The sequence below is a fragment of the Poecilia reticulata genome, linkage group LG9 (genome assembly GCF_000633615.1).
Source record: "Poecilia reticulata strain Guanapo linkage group LG9, Guppy_female_1.0+MT, whole genome shotgun sequence".
Classification (NCBI taxonomy): Eukaryota; Metazoa; Chordata; class Actinopteri; order Cyprinodontiformes; family Poeciliidae; genus Poecilia; species Poecilia reticulata.
This window is the reverse complement of record NC_024339.1, coordinates 13,198,152-13,223,837: the sequence shown is the minus strand read 5'-3', so window position 1 is coordinate 13,223,837 and position 25,686 is coordinate 13,198,152.

The window sequence follows — 25,686 nt, the reverse complement described above, 5'->3', positions numbered from 1 at the left end:
TTTAGTTGGGTCACCCATATGTCTTGAATTTGGAAAAAAATCATTTTGCTTTGTCCAACACATACTGCTGAGTTTCCATCGATTGTTGTCTCTGCAGCCTGTTACTATCTTGTTAATTGAAAATGACATAAATAACATTGAATCCTAGCTCTCATGATTTGGGTTAAGCTGTGCTTTCCTTTACAAAGATAAATCTGTATTTCACAGAATCACTTTTTAAGTTTGTGTCGGTTGTTTGGCTGAATGTTGGACTCCAGTTGTGACACAAAGGAAGAATGCTTTTGTGTCTTTGCTGAAAATCCTGGCACTCTCATAGTCATGTATGTTCAGTAATGTGCATGCTCTATGCAACTCCACTGCCAAATTCATTAATTTTGCATTACTCAGCCCAATTAGGAAATTAGCCCTCCCTCCTGTTGAGTAATGAAAAGATGAGTTGAGCATCAAAATATCTGAGACAGAAACAAATCACAGTGGTGGATGAAAAATGGGAAAAATAGTTTGCTGAAGCCTAAACAAGCAATCTTTAACATGATTCTTTTCAACTTTACAATGGTGGATAATGAATAATGTTTAGAATTGCTTTAGATCCAGTTTTTCACATCAATATAAAATCATTCTTTTGTTTTTTCTCATACCTTCATATCTTTCTACATTTGTTTCTTGACGTGTTACCAAATAGAATGAATTAATACAAATTTAGTGGGTAATTCAACACATCCTTTAGAGAAGGTCTGACTCAAAGTTCAGTCAGTCTAGTCCCAAAACAATAAAAGTGTAAAAATAACGAATTTAAAACCTACATTCTGGGCAAAATGAGACAAAAATCATAAACCAGATTGTATAGAGGGGGACACTGTTGAAAGATAGAAGAATTAATGTTGGCTGGGATTCAGCTGATCAGATGCAAGTAATGACCCACATGGATGATTTTGTGTGCAAAAATAACGACAATGTAAGCAGCTGTTCTACAGTGACAAAGTTTCTAGAACGAATGCATTTTGAATTAATGACGTTGTTTAAATTTTAAATGGCTATAAACTGGGGAAAGAAATTGTCTGAAAATGCATAAACCTGAGTATTTTATTAGACTCCCACTGTTTATTGTGAGATTCAACTAATGTACTGACTAATCATAAGCACTTCACATAAACTGGCTTAATAATATGGTTTAAGTCAGAATAATATTTGTTTATAGTAAGATTGCAAAGATATGCAAGATACAGTTCTTAAAATATACACAAGCCCCATGAAAGGCATATTCAATGAGTAAAAGCTGGGATAGAAGGAATGCCAAAGTTCTGCAAAACAGCAAAAAGCAAACATAAAAATTAGTTTTAGACTAAGACATGACAGTGAAACCCAAAGTGAACAAACAATAATGATAAAAAACAGACCAGAAACTATCTCTGAATCAAAATGGAAAATATGGGTGGATTAGGCAAAAAGGAAAAGATGAGAGAGGGAGAGAGAGAAACAGGAGGTTCCAGATGGAAGGTTTGCGTTGCTGGGGCGAGTTGCCGAGGAAGTCATTAAGCAGCCATTTCATCTGCGTCTGCTTGGCTAGCGAGAATTCTAATTGCATCTGAGGAGAGGAGAGGAGAAATGCCAAAGTACATTTAGATCAAAGATAGAAGACACCAGAGAGCCTGTAGACACCAGACCTCCCTTCATCGCATCCTCTCACACTCTGGCTCACGATCCAACTCTTTATCCCACTCTCTCCTCTACTTTTCCCACTTTCTCTCTCTCTCTCTTCTCTCTCTCTCTTTCTCTCCTCTTTTTCTCATTTCCCTTTCGCATTCTTCATGGTTTCCCCTCCCTGCTTTATTTGCCATACTTCCCCGGTTCCCCTATTCGCCACCATCCTTATCTCCCCCACCTCTTGATTTCGTCCATTTCTTCCGCAGTAGCAGAGTGTGTGGGTAGTGCGTATCCTTTGGCTCATATCCCCCCTAATGGCTTTAAATACTGTCACACATCACAGTCATTAGGAACACAAGTGATTCTTTATTTCATACACTCCGGAGAGCTAAGAAGCCATAACACCCACTCTCCTCCTCTTACTCCTCTTACTCCCCTTATCCATCTTTTTTGTCTTTCACCTCCTCCTTTATTTTTCTCTTTTTCCCATTTTCCTTCATTTCTGTCTTTTCCGACCCAGTTTTCCTTTCGGCGGCCACTGGTGTGCGTTTTTCGGTGCTGATCAAGAGAAAAAAGGCTCTTGTGTTTAATGCTTGTGTGGGATAGTGTCATGTTTGTTGCTTCTGTTATGAACATTTGTGTATGAAGTTGTAGGGTGTGCATTGGTCTGACTTGTGTTTTGTTGTCAGCTATTTTATGCGTCCTCTCTTAACCTTTTGACAACTTGAGACGTTTCTGAGCCGGAAACGGAAATTCTGGGCTTCCTGACGTTGAATTAAGAAAGTTTTAATGCAGTGACAGTGTTTTTATTCAGTGTTTTTTGCATAGGTGTGTATTAAAGCTTTCAATAAATGCTTTGTGGAGAACTTGCCTTCCACTTTCACCTCACAAATAGATGTTGCATCTTGCTTTTAACCACTGAAAAGAAGGGAATGGTTGATGGAAGCATTTAAAGAGCAGCGGGGTTTTAGCCGAGGTTATTGTGTCCGAAACACTTCTAGCGTCTGAGCAGGAACCATTAGAGTCATTTGTGCGTTACATTGGCCAAGTCAGAGTGCAGCTGTATTTTTAGCAGAAAAGCAACAAGTGGAGCTTCTGCAGCCGCATCCAGCTCAGCACAAACACAGCTACAGAGGTAAAGTGCCACTTTGTAATGGCATACTGCTAGAGCTACAGTTAATCTACTCTGACACCAACACAATCAGCAAATCGTTCCAGGTCCATTCATTTCCTGCTGGGATGACTGAAACAGGAAACTTGGCTGTCATGGCTACACTCCTCATGATTTGCATGCAAAAATAGCTCAACTTCAGATCAGATTTTATCTGCTTTCTGTCACCGTGTCTGAGAAATTAGGGTCACCTTACTGCGAGAGCTAGTAAAATTAGGTAAATTTAACATTAGGGTGAACGAAGGGTCAAGAACTTTTTTTTAGTCATAAATAAGAGAAGTGCTGAGTTTTCAGCTAACAATATTATGTCTGTTATTATGCATGGGGGAACAGGAAAAGGCTCAGAGTGAAACAACAAGTCAACATTCAGGCACCAAAAGCGTCAATAACACCTGGAACTAAACCTGAACTCAGCAGCGCTCGAGTTCAAACCTTGACGATAAACTTTCTCCTTTTTTCCTTCAGTTTCGCTGTCTGTTTTATGTTGACGTAACGCACATATTTAATGAGTTTAAGAAGCAACATACGAATGAATAACACCGGCTACAGAAAAATCTGAGCAGCCTGCAGCCGACACCTGAAAACAACAACGCTGTGGAAAGTTTTCTACTATATTTTATCTAATTAAAAGTGAGTGAGAGAAATGCTGCATTTAAAAATTCATTTTATCTTCTCTGTCTTGGCTGTAAACTGACTGAGGACGATGTTGAGGTGAAGCGACTGCAGCATGATCAGCCTGTTGCTCTGCAGAGCTGCAAGAAGAACTCATTTATTAGAAAATGTTGACTTTATCACAGTGTTCCAGTCTCTAATTGATCATGTAGCTTCTTTTGATGTCTCTGCTTGTGATAGCTGGATTGTAATGTTTTCAAATGTTTTTAGATTTATTTTTAGGCTTCATGCTGTTAATTCTCAGGTTTTTAAGATTATGCACAGTAAATAAATGGTAAGTTTCACCATTAAGCTAACTGGTATAATATTTTTTTTTGATTTGTGCTTTGACAGTTGTTGAGTGTTATTTTTCGCCCATCTCAGACTTTGAATTTGTATCCACATCATTTATACGTTGCAGGGAAACTTCGTATTATTTTAACGTGGACAACAAAGTAACCCCATGAATAACAGGGAACTAACGTAGACATGACCTTTTATTTATCAAGACTTTCAGTTATTTAACTAAATCCCAATCTCTGCTATGTAACTAATAAAAACATAGAAAATAGACACAATAGATAAAAAATAAGTATACTAAAAAGTATAAGCATGACAGCTTGGGAACAATGCCCACACAGGAATATTCAACTTGAGAAAATTACCAGAATTATGATTTATTATATCACTGTTTTAATTGTTTTTTTAGCTGTCAATTTACATCCTAGTGTTGATTATTTACTCCAGAGCAAATACTTCTGTTTGTTCTCATTACAAGCATTCAAATCAAGGTCCATTATATTAATCCTCTGTCCTCTATGTCCTATGAATATGCATATATGGAAGACATTATACATTTTTAGTTGCTTCTTTTAAAAATGTTCTGCAGAAAATAAACAGCAAGAATGTTGAAAATACATTCATAAATCTTTTCATTCGTTTTTAACATGATTGCTTTTATCTTCCATCCCTTCTGAGTTGCTCTCCTCAAATTAACATTTTACAGGCAAAAGACATGTACCTTTTTTTGAAATAAAAGATGAGAAAGGTGATATCTCTAAAACCTCCAAAGATTGAGAAATAGAAGGATTTTTTGAACAGACGTTTTTAAACCAAAGATCATAAATCACCTGCTTTTTGCCTAAAACCATAAGGTTCTAGGTGACTAAAAGTTATGTTGAAAATTAATACATTTTATTTATAAATTTAACACCAAACGTACTAAAATTGTGTCCAGTAGATTTTTTTTCCATGCTGAGACAAATAACAGACGTGATTTTGAAGTCTGCAGCTTGCTGATTCTGACTGAATTATTGTGGATAATCACGATCTAATGTGTTATAGAACAAAGAGTGTTGTGTGAAAATATGGAAATTAGACAACGATATGTGTGCCCCTGCTCATTGTGTGAAAAGTGCTGAAGCCTGAAATTTGCTAACAAATATCAGAGAGGTGTTATTTTCTTATGTAAAATCAGTTTAACACATTATGCAGAGGTGAGACAGAGATCAAGCTCCTGGCGCAGCAGAATTAAAACAACTTGTTAACAAACTCATGTTCATTGTGATTACAGCAGGATGAAAGCAGCAAGTCTACAGAATGACTCAAACAAAGCAGGGAGAAGAAAAACCCAGAGAGATGAGAGAGAGAACAGGTGGCTGGAAAGGGAAAATGATGAGTGAAAACCGTGCAACATACTGTACATGATATGTATAAGAAGGGAAAAATGGGAAGACAAGAGTGGAGGAGGCAAACACATGTAATAACAAAACTCTCCCATCTGTGAAATAGTAAAACATATGCTGGTTTAACATTTTTCTCCCTCTTTTCTTTTGGTTACCCTGTTCCAATCATTTGGAAGGCAAAAAGCTGCTGAGCAAAGTGGTGTGGTGTCTTTTAATTATACATGACTGACATGTTAATTGACTTCTAGTTTAATGTTTTAGGGATTCATATTTTGTTTTTGTAATATTAAAATAAGCTGTAGCAATGTGGAAACAAGTTCAGAACTATACTTGGGTCAGAATGAGATTCTGATAGTAAAAATGTACAAATATCACAATATTTACACACCTTAACTTGTACTTCAAAGACTTGGAACTTGACTTGGACTCCTGCGGTTCTGGCTGTATTAGTTGATTTTTTTTTTATCATTTAAGAAACAAATAAACTAGGGTGACCATATTTTGATTAGCAAAAAAAAAAAACTTCCTTGCTGGATTGGGTTATGAATCCACATGACAGCACAGAGACAGAGCAAGGCCAGTGAACACACACCCACACTCGCATTGACACAAACACGCTGCCCCCCCCCCGCGCTTGTGTTTTATACACACACCATGTAGAAACCAGCAGTATTTTCTGCTGACAGCGCAATCTCTAACAAGTACAACAATAACAACAATACTGCTGGCTTTTCTGCAGCACTGGTGGAGAAGTGGGTTCGGTGCACCCCTGTGTGTTTGTGTGTCTTCTACAAGCTGGAAGAAAAATGGGCAAACAGAGACAATGGCAGGGAGTACAATTTACATTGTGCTGCCCTGCCAGGGTCCCTGGAGGGTTGCAATGGCAGCAACTGAGACATCCTGAGTGTGTGTAGGTGTGTGTTTAGATAAAGGGTTGGAGAGCAGCAGCAACAGTATGTGTGTGTTTTGGTGTGTATGAGGGCCACGCACTAAACAAAAAGATGTGTGTGTTTATGGGACAGGCGAAGTGAGTGTGACATCAGGGCAAACAGCTTCTGCCCATCATTAGAGACCGACCGTCGGTGAGCGAGTCTCAGAACATTATTGGGTAGACAGCTTGTGTCACATTGGAGAAACTGTTGCAATAGCTGCTTTTTTAGTGAACTCTTGACCTTACAATTGCAGCCACTGCAGATTTCTCCCACAGGGAGTCTAACCTGCTTGGTACAGATGCCACCATGTGGAGAAGTCCTCGTTTTTTTTCTGCTGCTTCATGTTGGTTATGTCACCAAGTGGATACACATACTAAACCTTCAGCAATATTTTGACAATTATGAAGTGTGTGCCAAGGTCCTAATAAAGCCTAAACTATATGCTGTGTCTGTACCATGCAGAATATTAATTCAATAGATGACCTGTTCTTGCAAAAGTTTTCATTTTGCTTGAACTTTTTTTTTTAATTGTGTCTTGTTAAAAAAGCAAATTTCATGTATTATATTGGTATTTTTGGGGCCAGAAAGGATAAATGTGTTTCAAAATAAAGTCGGAAAAATGTGGAGTTAAACATCTTGAGGCAGTACTTAGCTGATAGCCAATAGTTAGCTTTTCACTGAACACTTCAGAAAGCATAACCCGCTGGCTTTATTACCAGCAACTGGAAAAATGTTAAGTTGGGTTTGATATTATTCACAGGTTCATGTTTCAAATTCAGAGGTAACAAGGTAGCCACTGGCATTTGTTCTTTTGCTAGTGGATATGCTGGATGTGCTGTTTTTGTATAGTTTATCAGCTGTCAACAGTCAGTTTTCTGAATACCACTGATGGCAACTCAAGTATCATCACTGGTACTTTTACCACATCATGAGAACCATAAATCTAAACCTTTTTATTGTAGTGCTGGTTTTATAATTCCTGGTGGAAGATGAACCTTCATCTTAGTGTCAAGTTGTTAGTTTTTCTAACCATGTTTCCATCAACCATGGTCAGAAAAACCATACTATGTCCATTTCTAGACATAGCATGTTGAGGGTAATTTACAGTGATATTTTTCTACTGGGCACAACATGATCTGATTATAAGATTAGCAAAGCAATTAGTTACACTGGATTAGGGTAAGCAGAGGTTGCTAAATGATGCATACTACATGTTCCATATTTTTATTTGTTAAAAAACATGTTACAATTTTTCACAAGTTTCTGTTGTAGTTTGTATATTCTCCTTTTGCATACATGGGTTCTCTTTGGCTGCTCTGTTTTCCTCCAGCAGTCCAGGATCATTCTGGAGAAGGAGAGAAATTTGGGGGAGGCTGGTTGCACATCAAAGCACCTTCAGACTCTTGTTGTTTTATTGTTGTTCTTTGATAAGAAGGAAATGTTTTAGACTCTTCCTCTTAAGTCCAAAAAGACTGAGCTTTGGTATGCATGCATGCCAAAGTTCTGTGTGTCTCTGATTCTTCCTTGGTACTGGATTTTTTTGCTACTGGTGATAATTGGACATAAGTCTCAGCTCTCCCTATTTCAAACTGTTGGAAAGGTTCCCCTTTTTTATGTTAATAATGCTTTGTGTGGACTCGGTCTTTAAATCTCATCCACTTTGCATTCCTGGAATGACAACTGGATGTAAAATGCCCTCCGAAATGTTTGGAATTACAAGTCAGAGCCATTGTGAATTGAAAGGATGGATTCATTTGTCAAAAGAACTGTCATGGTGTCCCCTAAAAGTCCTTCAGCTCAGTACTTCTGTGTGTATCTGTCTAAAGGCAGAGTTGTGAATGTGTTTTACATGTGCAAGACACCTAACAACTGACCAGATATACTTTAGTAATCCAACCTTTAATATGAGTAATTTAGTGGGGGCAAAATACAATCTTAGGATGATTTTGTTTGTATGTTTTTATTAAATCACTGGTATGATGGCAGTTTAGTGGCATCGTTATCAGTATAAAATGCACAAGAGCTCCTGTTTTCTTTTTGGGGGATTCAAAAGCAGGCGAGAAGCAGCCTGTATTTTAACATATGCTATTAATTGCTGACAAAAAATAAAAACCTAAAAGAGGGAGATGACTGGAGGAGGAAGCAAAAACAATAGTAAACAGCAGAAGAATCCAGCAAAGAATGATAGAAAATGATGTAAATACTGAGGAGGAGTGATGACTGACGCAATATAATTCATGAAAATTGTGAGGGGAGCAAAATGGACAAGAGGCAGAGGAAAAATTAAGAAACAAAATGAACACAGGGATCTACAGGAACTAACACATCAAAAACAGAAAAGAGCACAAACCAGAAATCAAACACAACAAAACAAAAGAATAAATTTAAGATCCCAACCAAAAGATGACAAAGAAACAGGAAAATAAAGGAAGTAGAATGAAAGGGCAAGGTTGAAGACATATTCCAAAATAACGAGAACTAACATCCATCCATCCATCCATTCTCTTACACACTTGTCCCTCAGTGGGGTCAGGAGGGTTGCTGGTGCCTATCTCCAGTTAGCGTACCGGGCGAGAGGCGGGGTCACCCTGGACAGGTCGCCAGTCTGTCGCAGGAGAACTAACATCTATTCTTGAAACACATGATCTGAACCAGTATGTAAAATATCACAAGTACAACGTTTGGCTTTTTATGTATCTTCTTTTTACTTGTACTTTGCTGTTTTAAAAAGTTGATTCTAGACAAACAGGCAGGGTGAGGATGTCATGTTAATGTGGTTTATGACGAGGTGATGAAAAAACATTCAAAACTCACTGGCATTGCGTCTCCATAACAACCATTAGATATCATCTATATCCCAAATGATTGTTTGGAAACCACAATAGTAAAAAAGTATTTTATTTCCAGCATTCACGAATCTACATGTGTGGCATTTACTCTATGGGACAATATCTGAAAGCATTTACTTTGGTTGGTTAAAAACATTTCTGGAACACAATAACACTGACGATACGATTGGCAACATTATGAAGAACAAGTCAGCCTGTTTTGGCTTCAGATGAATAGTTGGACTCACAAAAAAAAAATATTACGAGCAGAACTACTAACTCATGACTATAGAAACTTTTCAGTGAAAAATTGTTTCATTTGAATAACGTGCCTCTAGTTATATGGCAAAAAACTCATTTAATGACATAAAAACACATGTATGATTAAAAATAAGTGACAAATTTGAAAAACTTTCCTATGCATGTCTCTTAAAGTCAAGATCAATATTATGCAAACATGTTTTTTGAAAAAAATGTGCCTTGTAAAATTTCTGAGTGGCTGGTAAGAAGAAAATTTTAATTTCCACCTGTGTGTGTGATGTCAGGGCAGCAGGTCAATAGTCATTAAGGACTGATGGATGAGCTGTCTGTGGCGCTGGAACAAAGCAGGATGTCTTCTGCTGCTCTGGAACCTTCTACCGGGTCAGGCTAAGGTTGAAGAGCTGCACATCTCAGGCCTGCAGGACTCTGGGGCCGGCGCCATCTGGACCGGCAGCCCTGTTCCGGTTCAGTTCTTCATATCCACCTGACTTTTAGAAACAGAGTGTGAGATGAAGGCCGCACCTTCATCTCTTGATGTGGTTAAGGACAGCGATAGAGCAGTAACCAGGTCCATGACTGGGGTGGAAGATAAAACGTTTGAGATGTGACAGAAAGCCAGCGGGTCGAGAGAGAATGGGAGGCCTGTTTGGCTGACAGCTCAGGAGGAGAAGGAGGAGGAGGTGGTTCCTGAACTGCACCTATTGAAGAATCTCTTCAGTTCATTGGCTTTATCCAGACTTTTATCGATCTGATCCTCCTCCTCCTTGAAGCGTATGATCCTCTTAATCCCCGACCACACATCTGTTATTTTGTTCTGCTGGACCTTTCTCAGTACTCAAATTGATGCTTAGAAATTTTTTTTTATTTTGTCAATATGAGTTGATACAACTGCCATGAAATGTTATTTTAAGGCTTTCTCCACATATTTACCTTTATCAATCAGTTTCAAAGCTTACCTATATATTTATACAACTCTGGAAAAAACGTTAATTATTATCAGTTTCTCTGATTTTACTTTTTATAAGTAAATGCTTGAGTAAAATGAACATTGTTCTTTTATTCTATGAACTACTGACATGTCTCCTAAATCCCAAGTAGAAATATTATATTTATTTGAAAAAAACGAGAAATGATAAAATTAACGAAAATGATGCAGTGCTTTCAGACTTCAAATAATGCAAAGAAAACACGTTTATATTCATTTAAGAACAACAATACTAATGTTTTAACTCAGGAAGAGTTCAGAGATCAATATTTGGTGGAATAACCAGGAGGTTTTTTCCAGAGCCATATATATAAACAGATATGTATTGATGACTGCCATAGATAAAATTAGGTAAAAAACACATAAGTTGTTTCAGTTATCTCAAAATGAAAAAAAACATCTGTATACGCTAAATAATTTAAAGGTTCATCATAAAATCCTGTTGCCTGTTATTCAGCTGATCTTATTGAATACAGATTTCATAACTTATAATATTACCTAAATCACTCTCAGAAACACTAATTACAAGAACAAATGACATTGCCCTTAACATTTTTAAAATTACCTCTTAAAGCTTTAAGTTACTTATCAATAATCATCTGCTTTTTACAGGTTAGTGAAAACGACCAGATCTTCACATTTGCTTTGATGTTCCTAAACCTACGTAGTGATTTGCTAGTGGATCCTGAACACCGCATTCGTTTTTATGCTTTTACTTGCTTTCAGCAGTAATTCGAGGGACTGTTTAGTGGAAAAGCCTGTTCTCTGCGTGAACTTTACCTGCATGTAGATCAGCCGAATAAATTAAAAAGGAGACATCAAAAGCTGGAAAGCAAAAGAGAGAGGGGCACAGAGAAGATCGTGGAATAAAGAAAGCAGATGGAAGTGCAGGCTGAGAGTCTGATGTGGGAACAAACTAGGAGATGAGACGCCAAGTTGGAGAGTGATTGGCATATCTGAGCAGCGTCACACAAAATAAAAAAAAAATAGTCAGGTAACTGGTAAGTGCAGACAAACTTACTAAAACAGATTTATTTCCCCACAGCTGAGTAAAAAATACTTTAGACTGCAGTTTAAGTGTTACGATAATGATTTTAACAGTTATTAAGTTAAGTGGCTCTTAGAAATGTACAAACCTGAATGAAATTTTGTATTTGTTCTGAGAAAAATTAGACTATAATGAATAATTTAAACATTTTCCACAGCTACATTGTACATCTACTATGTACAAGTTAGCTGAAAAGAAGATAAATATGTTAGAAGGAAATAAAAATAGTACATAAACTCCTTTGGATAATTGTATACACCCTGAGTTAAGCACTTTAAACTCAATATCAGTACACACTCTTTCATAACAGAAGAAGTCTATAAGCATTAAACACTTTGATTTGGTAATATTTATCGACGTTTTAAACGTTCCCAAGAAGTCAGATTGAGAGGATAACGTGTCAACAAACCTCTTGATGTGATTTTTCTGTCAGATTTTCTTCCAGACGCAACACTTAAAGTTTTGTTATTCCTAAGTTTTAATTTCCTCTTCCTCTGTTGATCTGGATGTATACTTCAACACATATGATCCTTCCTAAACCTTTTAATATGTTAATGTCCATGTTTCACGTCACACCGTTGGTGTATTTAAAATTAAAGCCAAACATTTAATCACTGATTCTGCTGACCTTTTACATGGTTTTCTCCTAAATATAGCAGTTTGTCCAACACATTTTAAAAGGATGAAAATCACAATTGATATTATTGCCACATATCAACAAGAAGAGGAATTTTACTAGGTTTTAAGACAAATTAAAAATATACAAACATAAACTAATGGTAGCTGCTACGTTCAGATATTAGTTTGAAGTAATTTTGCAAAGTTCCAGTGTTGCCCTCCTTCTCACTGGGAATGTTAAATCGTCCTACGTCTTTTTTACATTGTGTTCTGTCATTTTCTTCTCGCCTTCAGACGTTTACAACTCTGTTCCTTTTATTGATTTGTTTCTCTTATTTTTTTTTGCCTCTGTTATTTTTCATCTCTTCAGGCCTTTTTTGTACCTTTTTTCAGCGGTAAAGTACAATAGAAAAAGCAGAAAAAAAATCACACCTAGGCTACTAAGTTATTTTTCCCTCCCTCGTTTTTTGTTTCCCTCGCAGTCGTCTGTCTTCCCAAACAATATTACAAAAGCAATTCCACACCAGTCAATAGTTTCCAGGATTGGCTCTCATCTACCTTGTCCCATAGGGGCTGCCATATCATCAATACAGATTTATACTGTAGCCTGCTAGCTAATATACACAAATGCCAATAGCCTAGCTCTCTCTAGCTGGTGGAAAAACAAGGAGCAATCTGGGCCAATTTTATGAACACTACTAAAAGCCTGGCAGTAGAAAGAAAACAAGTCAGAGAGGCATATATGGGGAAAATAGGGGAGAAGAGGAAAAATTAAGCTTCTGCTGGGCAGAAATGGTAAGTAAATTCCCAATCTCCTGTTGAAAGGAAGTCCTCACTTCAAGAACACAACAATGTTCAAAACATTTGAATAGACAAGGAAATGTGTTTTTTTTTCAAATACAAGACCAGCATTTATTTAATCCACTAAACTACTATCAATGCATCGTTAAAGCTGCAGAATCTCAGCTGTGACCCAAATGCTGAGGTTACACTGCTGGGGTAGAAGTGCTAACCATGTTCAGTATTCACATTTTACCACGGAAATGAACTAAACGTTAAAGAAGATGTATTTATTTATAATATTGATTTTCTTACAATTGTGTTTCAACAATTTTATTATACTTTTAAGACTATTTTAATTTCAGAATTAATTTTGAAAATTTATTGACAGCTGCACTGACAGGAGAAAAAAAATTATTATAAGATGTATTAAGCATAAAGTCGTCATAATTCAGTCGAATTAATAAAAAGAGGTGTTTGTCTAGACATGTATGTCATTTAATAAAAGGTTTCTCCTTTTTGTATGTGTTAATTTCAATGTTTTTATTAATCCATGCAGATCTAATATTAAAGACATTGTTTATTTTTTAGGTTAAAAACCTAACGACACCGGGTTTGCAAAAAAACTGAAATCGGTTTTTCACTTAGCAGGTTTTAGAATATAACTGTCTGCACAATTGCTATTTATTATTCAGATATGTTTTGACCACAGAAGTAATGCTTTGAGTACGTTTAGCCATTTTTAAATTTCGCTTTAGTTTTTTGTGGCTTAACAAATGATAATTTACTCAGAGAGAAATTCACAAATCTTCTTTAACACTTTTCATAACTTTGAACTTGGAAGGCCGTACAAAAGATTCAAAAATGTAAATGTTGTCGTTACACCGAAGAGAGACTGAGTTGCATCTGGTTTGAGTCACACTGTACAAGGGGTCTGCAAAGAAATTATTCTGATCATTCATATATCAACAAAAAGTGAATAAACATTAGATTTTTTTTAATGTGTGAGTAATTAGAAGACATGAGCAGGTTCAATATTAAAAACGGGTCTAGTGTCTCAAACTACAGTAAAGAATTCATAAAAATTGCTCAAACTTCTTTTAATATTTGAACAAGGATTCACTTTGAAGTGTCACAAGACAAAAGGATTTTGGAGTAGCCTATAATGAATAAGCAGTGACCGTTTAGAGCCGTTCAGTGTTTGATTGTTTGATAATAAGGGACACTTTATGACAGAAGTGGGAGTGTGTAATTATAAACTAATCACCACCTAATAATTCTCCCTGCTTGTTATTTTTACAATCATGTCTTTGATTTTGAATCTTTAGGGAAGTGCTTGTGATAAAAGCATTTGCTGCAAAATTATTCCTGATTGATTCGGTACTCTTCCTGTAATAATTATGTTGTTGTGTACAATTGACCATTTTTCACTTCATCACAAGCCACTTCCTTAAACCTCTTTATAAAATTTACTCCACTAAAAGTACAGTGGAGAAAACAAGTACTTAACCCAGATGAAAAGAAAAGGCTGAATCGAATTTGAATTTTTGGACACACCAATAAAATACTTGTAGAAAATAGTCTGGTCAATTGAAACCAAAGTTTACTTCTTTATATGTCTTTTAAGCACCATGTTTAGAGGGGAACCAGCACTGCCCACCACTCAAAAAACAGCAAACCAAAAGTGAAATCTTGAGGTGAAAACATAAAGGTGTAGAGTTGTCTTTCTGTGAATGTTGCTTGTAAACTCCATTTAATTCGAAGAGGACAAATGACAAAATTTACTGAGATATTATTCAAAAGAATTACAAGGTAAAACGAGGGTTTTCAAGCAATACAAATTCTCAACTGGTTTCAGAGAAAGAAAATAAAGCTGCTGGGATGAAAAACATTGGAAAGAAACGAGAAAACACAGAAGAGTCTCCCAGAGCCATCAAAATCTGAAAACACTTTAGGTGGAATAACTGGTCAAAATCACACGTGAGCAAGATGCATGGCTAATTCCGTCATCCAGGCTTGAAGCTGTCAGACTAAGCAAAGTACACCACCAGTATTCACACATTCACCTTTTTTTGGATTCACCTTCACCAATTTTAGTTTTATTTATTTATTATTTTAATGCAACTCCCTGCACCAGACTGGCGACCTGTCCAGGGTGAGCCCGCCTCTCGCCCGAAACGGTCTGTCTGTCTGGCTGGCTGGCTGGCTGGCTCCAAATTATTTGCAGAAAACCTGCCACTTCTTGGACTTTTTTTGGAGAGCATATCTGAAATTTTATTATGAAAAAGTAAAGCTTGGGAAGCTGAAATGTTTATTGGTAAGTGTCTTGCAGGGCAGCCAATCAAAGAGTGACATTTATTCTCCTTGGCCCTGATTGGCTGGATCCCTAAGAGCAGAAATAAGAAAGACTGTGTTAGTTTCTGAGGTAGTGACAAAATGGTTTCCACTGTTCATATTTATGCATATTAAGGTATATTTGGTGTGTGTGATTATAAACAAGAAGTTGTAGGCATTTTTAGAAGTTGTCTCAAGTATTTATGGATTTTAGCTGTTCCTTGTGCAAAACACACTTGTTTCTTTTAATATTGTTATGTGGATTATTTATAATATTCCCAACATCCAGAGAAAAGTTTTTCAATACTTTTTTCCCTCACCTTTGTCATTTTCGTATTTGCTTTATTGAAGTGGCATTTCTGTGCAAGATGTTTTTTTGGTTTTTTTGCTTTTGATGACTTAAACTGGCAGGTTGGCTTTTTCTCTGCTGTTTACTCCCCAACTGTTCATCATCAGGAAGGAAAAAAAGAACGCCAAGGATGCTTCCAGCTGTGATGATAGCTTTGATTTTGATTTACCTTTTGCTAAAACACAAACAGACAAGCACATATGCAGGACAGGAAATCACTGGCACTGTACACGAGGACCAGATGCTAGTAGCACTTGCTGGAGTGTATGTGAGTTTTGCATCAAGCAGTGTGTGCTGGGGATGTGAGGGCTGGGGAGCAGATTAATGAGGCTTTGTCGACCTGAGGAGACAGGAAGGGATAAGGTTTGCAAGTAGGAAGTGCAGAAGAGTCCCACTGTTGCTCAGACGCACAGGTAACAACAGCAGGATCACAGTGGGAAAACCTAACCGGGATCTAAAGCTGGAAGAGGGAACAGATGGGGAGAATGATTACACATGCACGTCATACGCATGCACTCGCAAAGTAACAGCGACTGAAAGGCACCGATGAGCACACTCACAATAAATTAGGTATGCACTCTCATACAGCTTCACCCATTCAGTCCCAAACATAATCCAGTCACACCTACGGACCCCCTTCTGATTCCCTCGCTTGCTGCCTCTTCACTGCTTTTAACTTGTAATGACATCCATCTTCAGAGCATGTATCAGGGTGGTTTTGTGTGCTCACTTGCTGCAGACAGCAGTCTTTGTGCAGGTTACAAATGCAACTTATGCAAGAAATCATACATCTTATAGCTTTGTCATATGTGGGTTGAATTGAACTCAGGATTTTTGCAGTGTGGGATGACTGGTAAATTTAGCTCCAATGGAACTAAATCACGACCTTTTCTCTTCATATTACTGCAGAGGCTCCGCCTAATAACCTTCTTCACTATTCATGTTGGCGTTTTCCAGTCGTGGCTCATTTTATACGTTTCTGCAGGTTTGGGATGGTTTTTTTCCCTCCTGAACACACTTGGCTTCTATTGATTTTTTTTATTACAAATCCTTTGCAAAAACCAATGACACGCTGTTGAAGCAGTTTCATTTGAATCAGTGTGTCACCGCAGAGGAACAGCTACAGTGTCTTCCAAAAGCATTCAAAACCCCTATCACAGTATGAATACTTTATTGAAATTTTAGGACTGACCAACACAAAGTGATGCAAATTGTGAAGTGGGAGAAACACTGACTTGTGCCAAACTTTTATTTATAGAATGCATAACTTGTATCTTGGGGCTCCACTGACTCTAGTAATCAGTTTAGCTGGATGTTTCGGTAGGTTTGCAGTTGTCATGTTCTGCTCTAAATGACTTCTTCATTTATCCCTGAAGAGTCTGCTGTGTTTTTCAGTCCTTTGTGATGTTGCTCGTTCTCAAATAAAACTCTAAAACCTCTAAGAGATCACAAGGCAAACTCTAATGACCAATTGGGATAAATTTGAAAACAATTTCCTTATTTGTAAGATTCAATTTCCTTCCACTTCAGTCTATATGCTTTGTGTTGCTTTTATCACACAGACTCCTAAAATAAAACACTGAAGTTTGTAGTTTTAATGTGCCAAAATGTGGGGAGGTTGGAGAGGTGTAAAAATCACAGACACTCTAAAACATGCAGGGCATCCTACCCCAACCAAGGAGCTGGATTATAAAAGCAGTTATTCTTGGCTCTCGGTGTGGTGCAGAGAAAACAGGGGCGTCTGCTTCCCCTTGCTATCTTAAAAAAACAAACAAATTGTCAGCCTATAGAAAAGTATGGATAATACCTCTCCTCAAACAGTTTGACATATTGCACTTTTTTTTTTTTAATGAGAGGAATGTTCCAACCAAGGTGGGCTTTTCTTCAGATTTTAAATCGAAAAGTAAACAGCCTGCAAGCAGAAGCATCCATCAAGTCAGCTAATTTCCTCTTTTTTTTAGAGAGAGAGGCAGAGAAACTCGCTTTCATCTGTTGTGACTGTGCATAGAGCAACATTGATCAAGCGACCAATTCAGCAAAAAAGTCTGATTCCTCATCTTCAAATACATTCTTTGCAGGCAGGGAAAGTAGATGTTTTTATGACATATCATGTTAGATAGGAACTGTAATATCTGCTTCAAGCATCGTTCAACTCTGCCAATGTTTTACAGCATGAGTGCCAATGCTTTGGCCAGTGATGATCTTTCAAGTCTTCTCAGTCAATTGTTTCCTGGCCTTTATGTGCAGAGCCTGACAAACTCCAGTAGGGCTTTGCATCAATGTGCCAGTGGACCATTCTAAAATCCATAAAGTTCTCATCAGTCCTGTTGGTCTCTTCACTGATGTGATGCTTGTTACTCTCACTGAGTTTATAAATAAGAATATATTACTGCAGATCTGGGCCCACAGCTCACTGCGCAGACCCACTACACCTGATTAGCCCTCATCCATTCAAGTGGAAACGCCTCAGCCTTGTTCCTGTTGAAAGTGTTTCCCTTTCAACAGGAAAGGGAAACACTAAATGACTGAATAACATTTAGTCTTGATCATATTTTTTTGTAGTAGTGGTAGAAAAGGAAACCATGTTGCCTCAGGAAAAGATGCAACAGACGTACATGATAATAAACAAATATTTATTTACTCAAACATCTCTCCAAAATATGTTTTAGTCAAAAATATCACCTTTGGCAAAATTGACTTGGGAAGGTGACAATATATGAATTAATGTGCATGCCTGTGATATTTAACCACAGTCAATAACTGGATGTTTCTAATATATGCAAGTGTGTATCAATGAACATTAAAGGAAAAAAAAAGTTTCTGTGCTTGATTGTTGGTGAAATCTTTAGCTTTGCTGTGTGAGTTTGTGTGAAAATCTTTATTTTGAGCCATGCTGCTACTCAACCCTTTTTTTATACACTTTCTCCTAATTCCCCCTTCTGTCTCTCCAAATACAATGCTGCCTTTATCATCAGCTAAAACAAATAGCCTCACACTCCCCAGACAGACAGACAGACAGAAACACTGTAAGTAATCTTTGCGAGGACTAAACTCTGACCAAGATTTATTCTCTAAACTCTATACCCCAAAGCACATTAATTACTTTAGTATAACCTTCATTCAGGCAGACGTGTCTCAGGGCTGTCATGTGTGTTAGACTGAATACCGATAAGCACTTCATTTTAATCACATTTAATGCGTCTAAAATTGGTCCTTACAAGGATAGAAGTCCAAAAGTACACACACGCATGTACTGGTGGGAATCATTTCTGTGTAATTTTTCCCATTCGCTGCCGGTGAAACAGGCTGTTTGATTGGTTGCTGCAGTGATAGATGCCCGGCCAGTTTTCTGATTACTACAATCTTCGATCTCCGGGGCCCAACATAATCAGAATAAATGTCCCCTACTGTGGGAGGAATAAAGGTGTGTTTGTTGTGTGTGTGTGTGTGTGTCTGCAAGAGAAACATGGACATGGTATAAAGGGAAAAAAATAGGTTTTTGAGTATATTTTGACAGCATGGTATGAGTGTTTGTGCAAGAGTGAATGGCAGATGGTGCACAGCACCGTGAACCTGTGATATGGTGAGATCAGCTCCAGGTTTATTTCTGATACTGTCCCGGGAGAAGAGTTTTGTGTTATTCTCCATCTATAATTTCAACATGTACTTTTTATCTTTCTAATTTATTACAGCATTTTTATCTGTTAAAAAGCTGTTGCAAGCATTTATCGTCTCTAAAGTTTCTTCCTAATAGATTTTCAAGTAACCTGACAGCGTTCCGCCGTTCCATTATCCTTTGTGGTGTAAACTTTATTGTTTATCTGAAGTCAGTTTTCTTGCCAGCAATGAAGAAAAAAAAAAAGAAAAGAAAATGAGAATAACAAAAACCTACTTTAATAAAAAAAGCTACATAAGAAAAAAGAATGGGTTACATATTGAAACATAAAACCCCTCACATCAAATAAAAGCAGACTCATTCAAGTCTCTGAACTGCTTTCAAGCAATAGACGTGAGAACGACTTGGAAGAAAACAGACATAAAACTTTATCCTTTGTAGCAGTTTAAACAGTCTGTTCACAAAAACACAAATGCATCATCAATATCCTAATATCAATGAAGAACACCCACCAACCTGAACCTCTTCGGTTTCCACATGAATATCTAAATCTGTCTAAAAAGACCAAAAATGTCAATAATTGACCTTCTGTTGTCATTCAGTCAACATATGTTGCTGCCTTTTATCTTGTCATGTCTAAAATTATTTCACCTAAAAATTTCACATAACAAACACAGACTGAGATGCCTTTACAAATATGACACTTTGTCACATTTGCACTCGCTGTGTGCTGCATGGTACTCACATGCTGCCTGCAGAGTAACTACTTACATTCTCTCATTTATTTGAGAAACTGCTTGATTTTTACAACAAATACTTTTTATATTTACTTTTGTAATATTAATATGAAGTGTTGCTGCCATTACTTGAGTTAAATTTACCACGAATAACTTTGCTAAATAAAGAACAACAATATTTTAATACAAAACTTCACTGGACACAGACGATATGTTAATGTGAGAAATATTTTTTATATGAAAGTTTTGTTGTAAATGTTATTTTCTATCTGACAGAACTGGTACTGCTGTGATTTTGATCTTTAACCCCTGAAACAACAACCGTACCTGCAATGTTCTTGTGTTTATTGTAAACAAAACCAACTAATCAAACCAGAGATTAATTTTTACATTAGTTTAGTTTTTACAAGTATAATTTTAGGGACATAAAATGAGGAGCTGGCTGGGGGTGACGTTTCTCTGCAGGGGGCTGTTGCCCTTCCTGGCACAGGTCTGGCAACCCGCCATGTTGCATCACAGTCTGATTTAATTTCAGTACCATACACAATGAGCATCTGAGAACGCCTCATGCTCACATTTTAGTCTGGGTTTCATCTGCTAAATATTCAAATGAACAAATTTGTTATCAATTTTTCTGACAGTAAAAATTCAAACAGTAAGTTGTATATTATTGCAAACAAATTAAAGCAGTAAGGGGTTAAACTGTGGCATGGGGTGTAACAGGGATTTTGTTAGGCATGGTAATTACTCCAAAATGCAATTATTCCATAATTTTACTATTTCTAAAACCACCACTGCTTTCGAGGAAGGCCTCTTAAACGATAACGCTCAAATTGCCTGTGTAAGTGATGATTTAACTAGATTTAATAATGTTAAACCACATACATGCTCAGATAAAAAGGATTTTTCTATAAGTATCCTAGATTAGTATAGAAACCATGAGTTTGATCTGATATATCTTTATTCCATATTCTTACTCTAACAATGCAAATACATTCGTGGTCATTTAACTGAGGATTAAACATTTATTACCACAGTATTACAGTCCATTTTAAGCCTGGAATGACTAGCAAGCAGTGCAAGATGCAGCACAACATAGATCAGCGTTTATAAAATCAATTTTTATTAGCATGGAATTGACTGTGGTGTCAACCCAAACTTATTAACCTGATGTAGAATTGGCCTGTGACCTTTAATAACTCAGAATCTATGGACTGTACATGAACATTCGTTAAAAAGAGCTTAATATGGAAAGATTAAATTCAAGCCTACATCAAATAATGGCCTTTAAATAAAATTTAAAAAAAGAAAAATCCATAAGATAATATCAGGCTGTAAACAATGCAAACGTTACAAGGGAAAATATGTTGTTTTTCATTTCCAGACTCAACAAATTGAAAATGTCAAAACATAAAACTGCACGTTTTTGAAAATCATAAACGATTCATCAGAAGTGACAATTAAGTGTTTTAGATTTTTGCATCATTTATGCTTTCTTACTCCCCCAAAACTTTTGTGTGTTTGAATGATGTTACAAACTTTTAAGACGATAAGTTTCAGAAGTAAGACATGTTTCAGAGGAACTGTTTGATATTGTTGCCTAAATCTCCTCTTACACTTAAAGCTTAGTTTAAAAACGTTGAAGGTAAATATCACTTTTTAGTAGAAACAAATAACTGATATGCTACTCATAAAAATACACAAATCGAATTCAGTAAAATGATAAATTAAATATAACATCCATCTGCACTGTGAAGTAGCACCAAGCCATTTTCCAACATGTCATCTCAAGAACAGAAGAACAAATTGGTGTAAGCTTCAGCCTAGATTCTTGGCAGAGCCATTAAGGCAGGAATTTTAGTTTGTTAGTGGTCTCCTGACAAAAGTAAAAGCCATTTTGGAGCTTCAGTGAGCAAAGAGACCCAGCCATAAAAAAGTCTGAGTGCCAGAGATTTAGGACTAAACTCTCAAAATGGAGCTCTTTCTGCAGGCCATGTTTCCAAACCGACCTCACAAAACAACCAACACATCAGCTGCAAACGAGTTTTTGTTTGTTCGTTCACAATAACACTGCACAAAATTCAAAGGATGTGTCAAAAACCTACAGCACAGGTATTTTATGATGCTGCTGTTTTTCTGCTTGAACGCTAAATCAGAAGGGAAAACGGAGATCATTACGTCTGTGTGTCAGTGTTTTACTGGGATGATGAACAGTTGGAATTTGCTTTACTGCAATTTACTGTGAAAATCCTTGACGCATTCAAATGGAGCCACATTTTTAACGTCTTTTTTTAACTTTTTAAATAAACAAAATTCACAACATCTGACTGCAAATCAAGCTGTGGTGTACTAACGAAGCAGAACATTTTGAGATGGAACCAAAAGATCCTTCAACAAAGTTTTAGTTTATAGGGTGTGCAACCTTCTGCAACTGGGTTATTGTTGCTTTATTGCACCTTGAAACAGTTTTTGTTTTAGTTTTCAGTCAAATTACACAGGACAGTTCACATATTATTTGTGCAAAAATATGTACACATGATCACATTACATAGCTATGCAACTTAAACAAATATGGGTCCAGTAAAACGTTAACTTCAAGATAAACTCTTCGTTTACAGGCAGTTTAAATAAATGACATGGATGTTTCACTTTTGTCAGGGTGTGAAATTTTAAGGAAATTAATGTAAAGAACTGACTGGATCTACACAACACTGAAAGTGAAGCAAAGCAATGACAGAAGAAAAGTGTGGAAACGTGTAAGTGTAATAAATTATTGTCCCATGGCATAGCCTGGGCACAATTATGTGGGTGTTTTGGGTGTGTATCTGCGGGTATGTATGTGTGTGTGTGTATGACAGTGAATTTAATTGCTCTTCACCTTCACTTCAGAAGCTTTTAGCCTGGTCAGCACACAGCCAATCGGAACAAAGAGCCAGTCTGAGCAGAGCCGAGCCGAAGTGAGGCTGTCTCGTTACTAAGTGGATTACCTTCACACTCTCCCTGTCATACAGAGCTGCATTGTGTGGTACACAACTGAAACTAAATTAAGTGACAAAAATTGTAACTGCGTAAGATTTCTGTTTCCCTTTTACTTCCCCAGATGCTTGAACAAGCTTTCGGTTTTACTGTGGATTTTTACTCTCCCTCAGTTCCTGCTATTCTTCCAGAAACTCACTTTCCTCCTCATGCCACAGAACTCATTTCATTTGCATTGATAAGTACGTTTCTCAATTTGTGGAATAAAGAATAAGTGTCTAAAACTGCCTCTTGCTATCTAGACACAGCTGCACATAAGCCAGACGCAAAGTTGGAATAAATATGCTTGCAATTATAGCAGAGGAAGAGGGAATAAAGGAGGCAAAAAGCTTCACCTGTCAGAGCGATACTGCATGTGAATACTTCAATTCTCTTTCACTTGCGCACGCACGACGACGCTTCGCTTGTATTGGTGTCAGCGTCACAAGATACACAAAACTGCAAAACAGTTTCCACCAAAAGTCAGTGATAAAACAATGCAAAAAGGTTTAAAGAAAAAAAAACATAATTATTTTTATCCTTTTGGCACATCATCAATTCCTGAAGAGAAAAAAGTGATTACATCAATTTACTTGTTTTTTTAGTCCCGGAGTGTGTTTGTTGTTTATTGTTTATCAATAAATAGATCTTCTGAATGTTGCAGCACAGATGAGCAGTTCAACGTCGTTTTTTGACCATCACTGCAGTGGGAATATGTTTATACTGGGGTTCTGTTAAGCGTTTATGAGTAAACAGTATTTTACCTGGGGTAAGATGAGGGTATCACAAGCAAGAGGGGTGTCTGAGTTTTTCTACTGGACCTGCTATATCTGTGACTTGATCTTGGATAAGCAGAAGATAATGATTGGATTGATTGATTCATTGATTAAGCATGAGGTCATCTTCTGGCATCAAGGCATGACAAGATCTCGAAAAGCTGTAGTAGTAAATCCATAGCCTATTTCCTTTATCAATGTTCATATGATTTAAGGTAATTTTAAAGAGATTCCAGCTAAGATGTTGGGGAAAACAGCAATCTTTTTTCACTCAAAAACAAAAATGACAAATTTGACTGTTTTGGAAATATTTCTCCTTGTCAAAAATCCAGATATTCCTTTTGCGGAAACTTAAGAGGTGCTGCTCTTAAGTTTGTGTGTTGTTGTTTGTTTTGTTTTTTTACATTAGTTCAAAATCAACAGTTTTGCCCTCTTATTTAGGTAAAACTGAGAAGAGCAATATTCTCCCCAGAAGGCGAGTGGAAACAGATCATAGATTGTTTGCGCTGGTTTTGCTTTGCATCAGACTCAGAAAAATTATCTGTAAATACATTTTACAGATAACATTGTTTTAAGAGTGATAGCATGTGTTTACTCTTTTAGTTCTAGCAGAAATAATGCTTTCATTTTACAGAAACCTAATTCAATAATGTTATGCGGTTTTGTGTAAATACCATGAAGCAGTGAAAACCGCCGCTTTCCTAAGGCTGATGCCAACTTTTTAAGCATCAGATAATTGTTTTCTAAATGTCATCAAAGCTGCGTTTCAGAAGACGCTTTTCTGATGAAGTTTTCATACACTAGTCCTCGGCTCCAATTTACCTTTGGATAAAATTGTGTATGCAGAATTTCATTTTCCTCCCAGCCTCCAGAAGATTAAATTACCCACCCAACACCTCCATTTTTCCATCCCTCTGTTTTTTTGTTCTCTCTGGATCTTCAGCTGAGCTTCCTTTCACTTTGTTCTTTCTCCTCTACTTTCCTCTCCTTTCCCAGCATTTTACTTCTTTTGGTTTTGCTGTCTCTTTTTTGCCACCTCCAACCCTCTACTGATTAAGAAAAGAGAAAAAAAACTGTTGGTAGATCGGTGGGAAAGTTCAATTAAGCTGTAGGCCTCTGGGCTTTTGTGTTGGTGTGATAATGTGTATTTTATTGTGTGCACACCTGTGTGGCTGTGTCTGTGCATGCTTCTTTTATTCGTGTTGCGTGTCAATGTGTGTATGTGCATGAACTGAAATGAGTGTGGATACGTTCGTTCTCTTTGAATCTTCTCCGGCATGTGCTCCAGTATCAGCTCTCCAGGATTAGTTTTCCTCTCTAATCAAGTAAGAGAGAAGCCCGCAGGTAATTACAGCTTCTTTCCAAAAACAACTGAGCTTTCATGTTCCTGTTGGACTCCGTCACAATCCAATTACACAGTCAACTCCTACTTCAAATAAAAACACAAAATTGTTTGACTGAAGGATGTACTGTTTGATATTAGTTGAGCCAAAATAGCCCAAACCTAATATGGTTAAAATCATACTAGACAATTAAAACAAGTAGCTGGTTCTCCTCTGTGGATAGGCAGGTTTTAATTTTTCTCACACAAACCAATGAAAGACTGAAAGATAAGATTCTACAGCTTTCTCTTCCAAAAAAAAGTTTTGAGTTGAAATAAAACTTTTCATGCACAGTAATTAACACAACAGAAAGAAGTTTGGATCTTTTTGTTCTTTCCAGGTACTTTGACTTATTCCCACAGCTTAAAGATATGCATGTTGGGTTAACTCAGTCCTTCTCAAATCCAGTCCTCACCGCCCCCCTGCTCTGCATGTTTTAGATGTGCCTCTATTCCAGAACAGCTGATTCAAATGATTGCATGACCATCAAGTACTGCAGAAGCCTGTTAATCACCGAAATATTAAATCCAGGTGTGTGGCAGAAGGGAAACACCTAAAACATGCAGGGCAGGGGGGCGTGAGGACCGGAATTGAGTAACACTGGGTTAACTGATCTTTCTGAATTTTCTTGCAGTGGGTGCATGGCTGTGTTGTTCTTTGGTGAACCGGCGACTGTTTCAGGGTATAACCTGCCTCTCCCCCAATGAGTGCTGGAGAGTCTCTACTATGGGCCCCACAACTCTGCAAGAATAAGCATGTAGGTGGTGTCACTATACCTGCGTTTCCATTAGAAATGTGCATAAAATGTAGTCGATATTCCACTAATGTCAAACAAACACAATTTTGGAATTGTGATTTTTTTTGTTCATTGAGT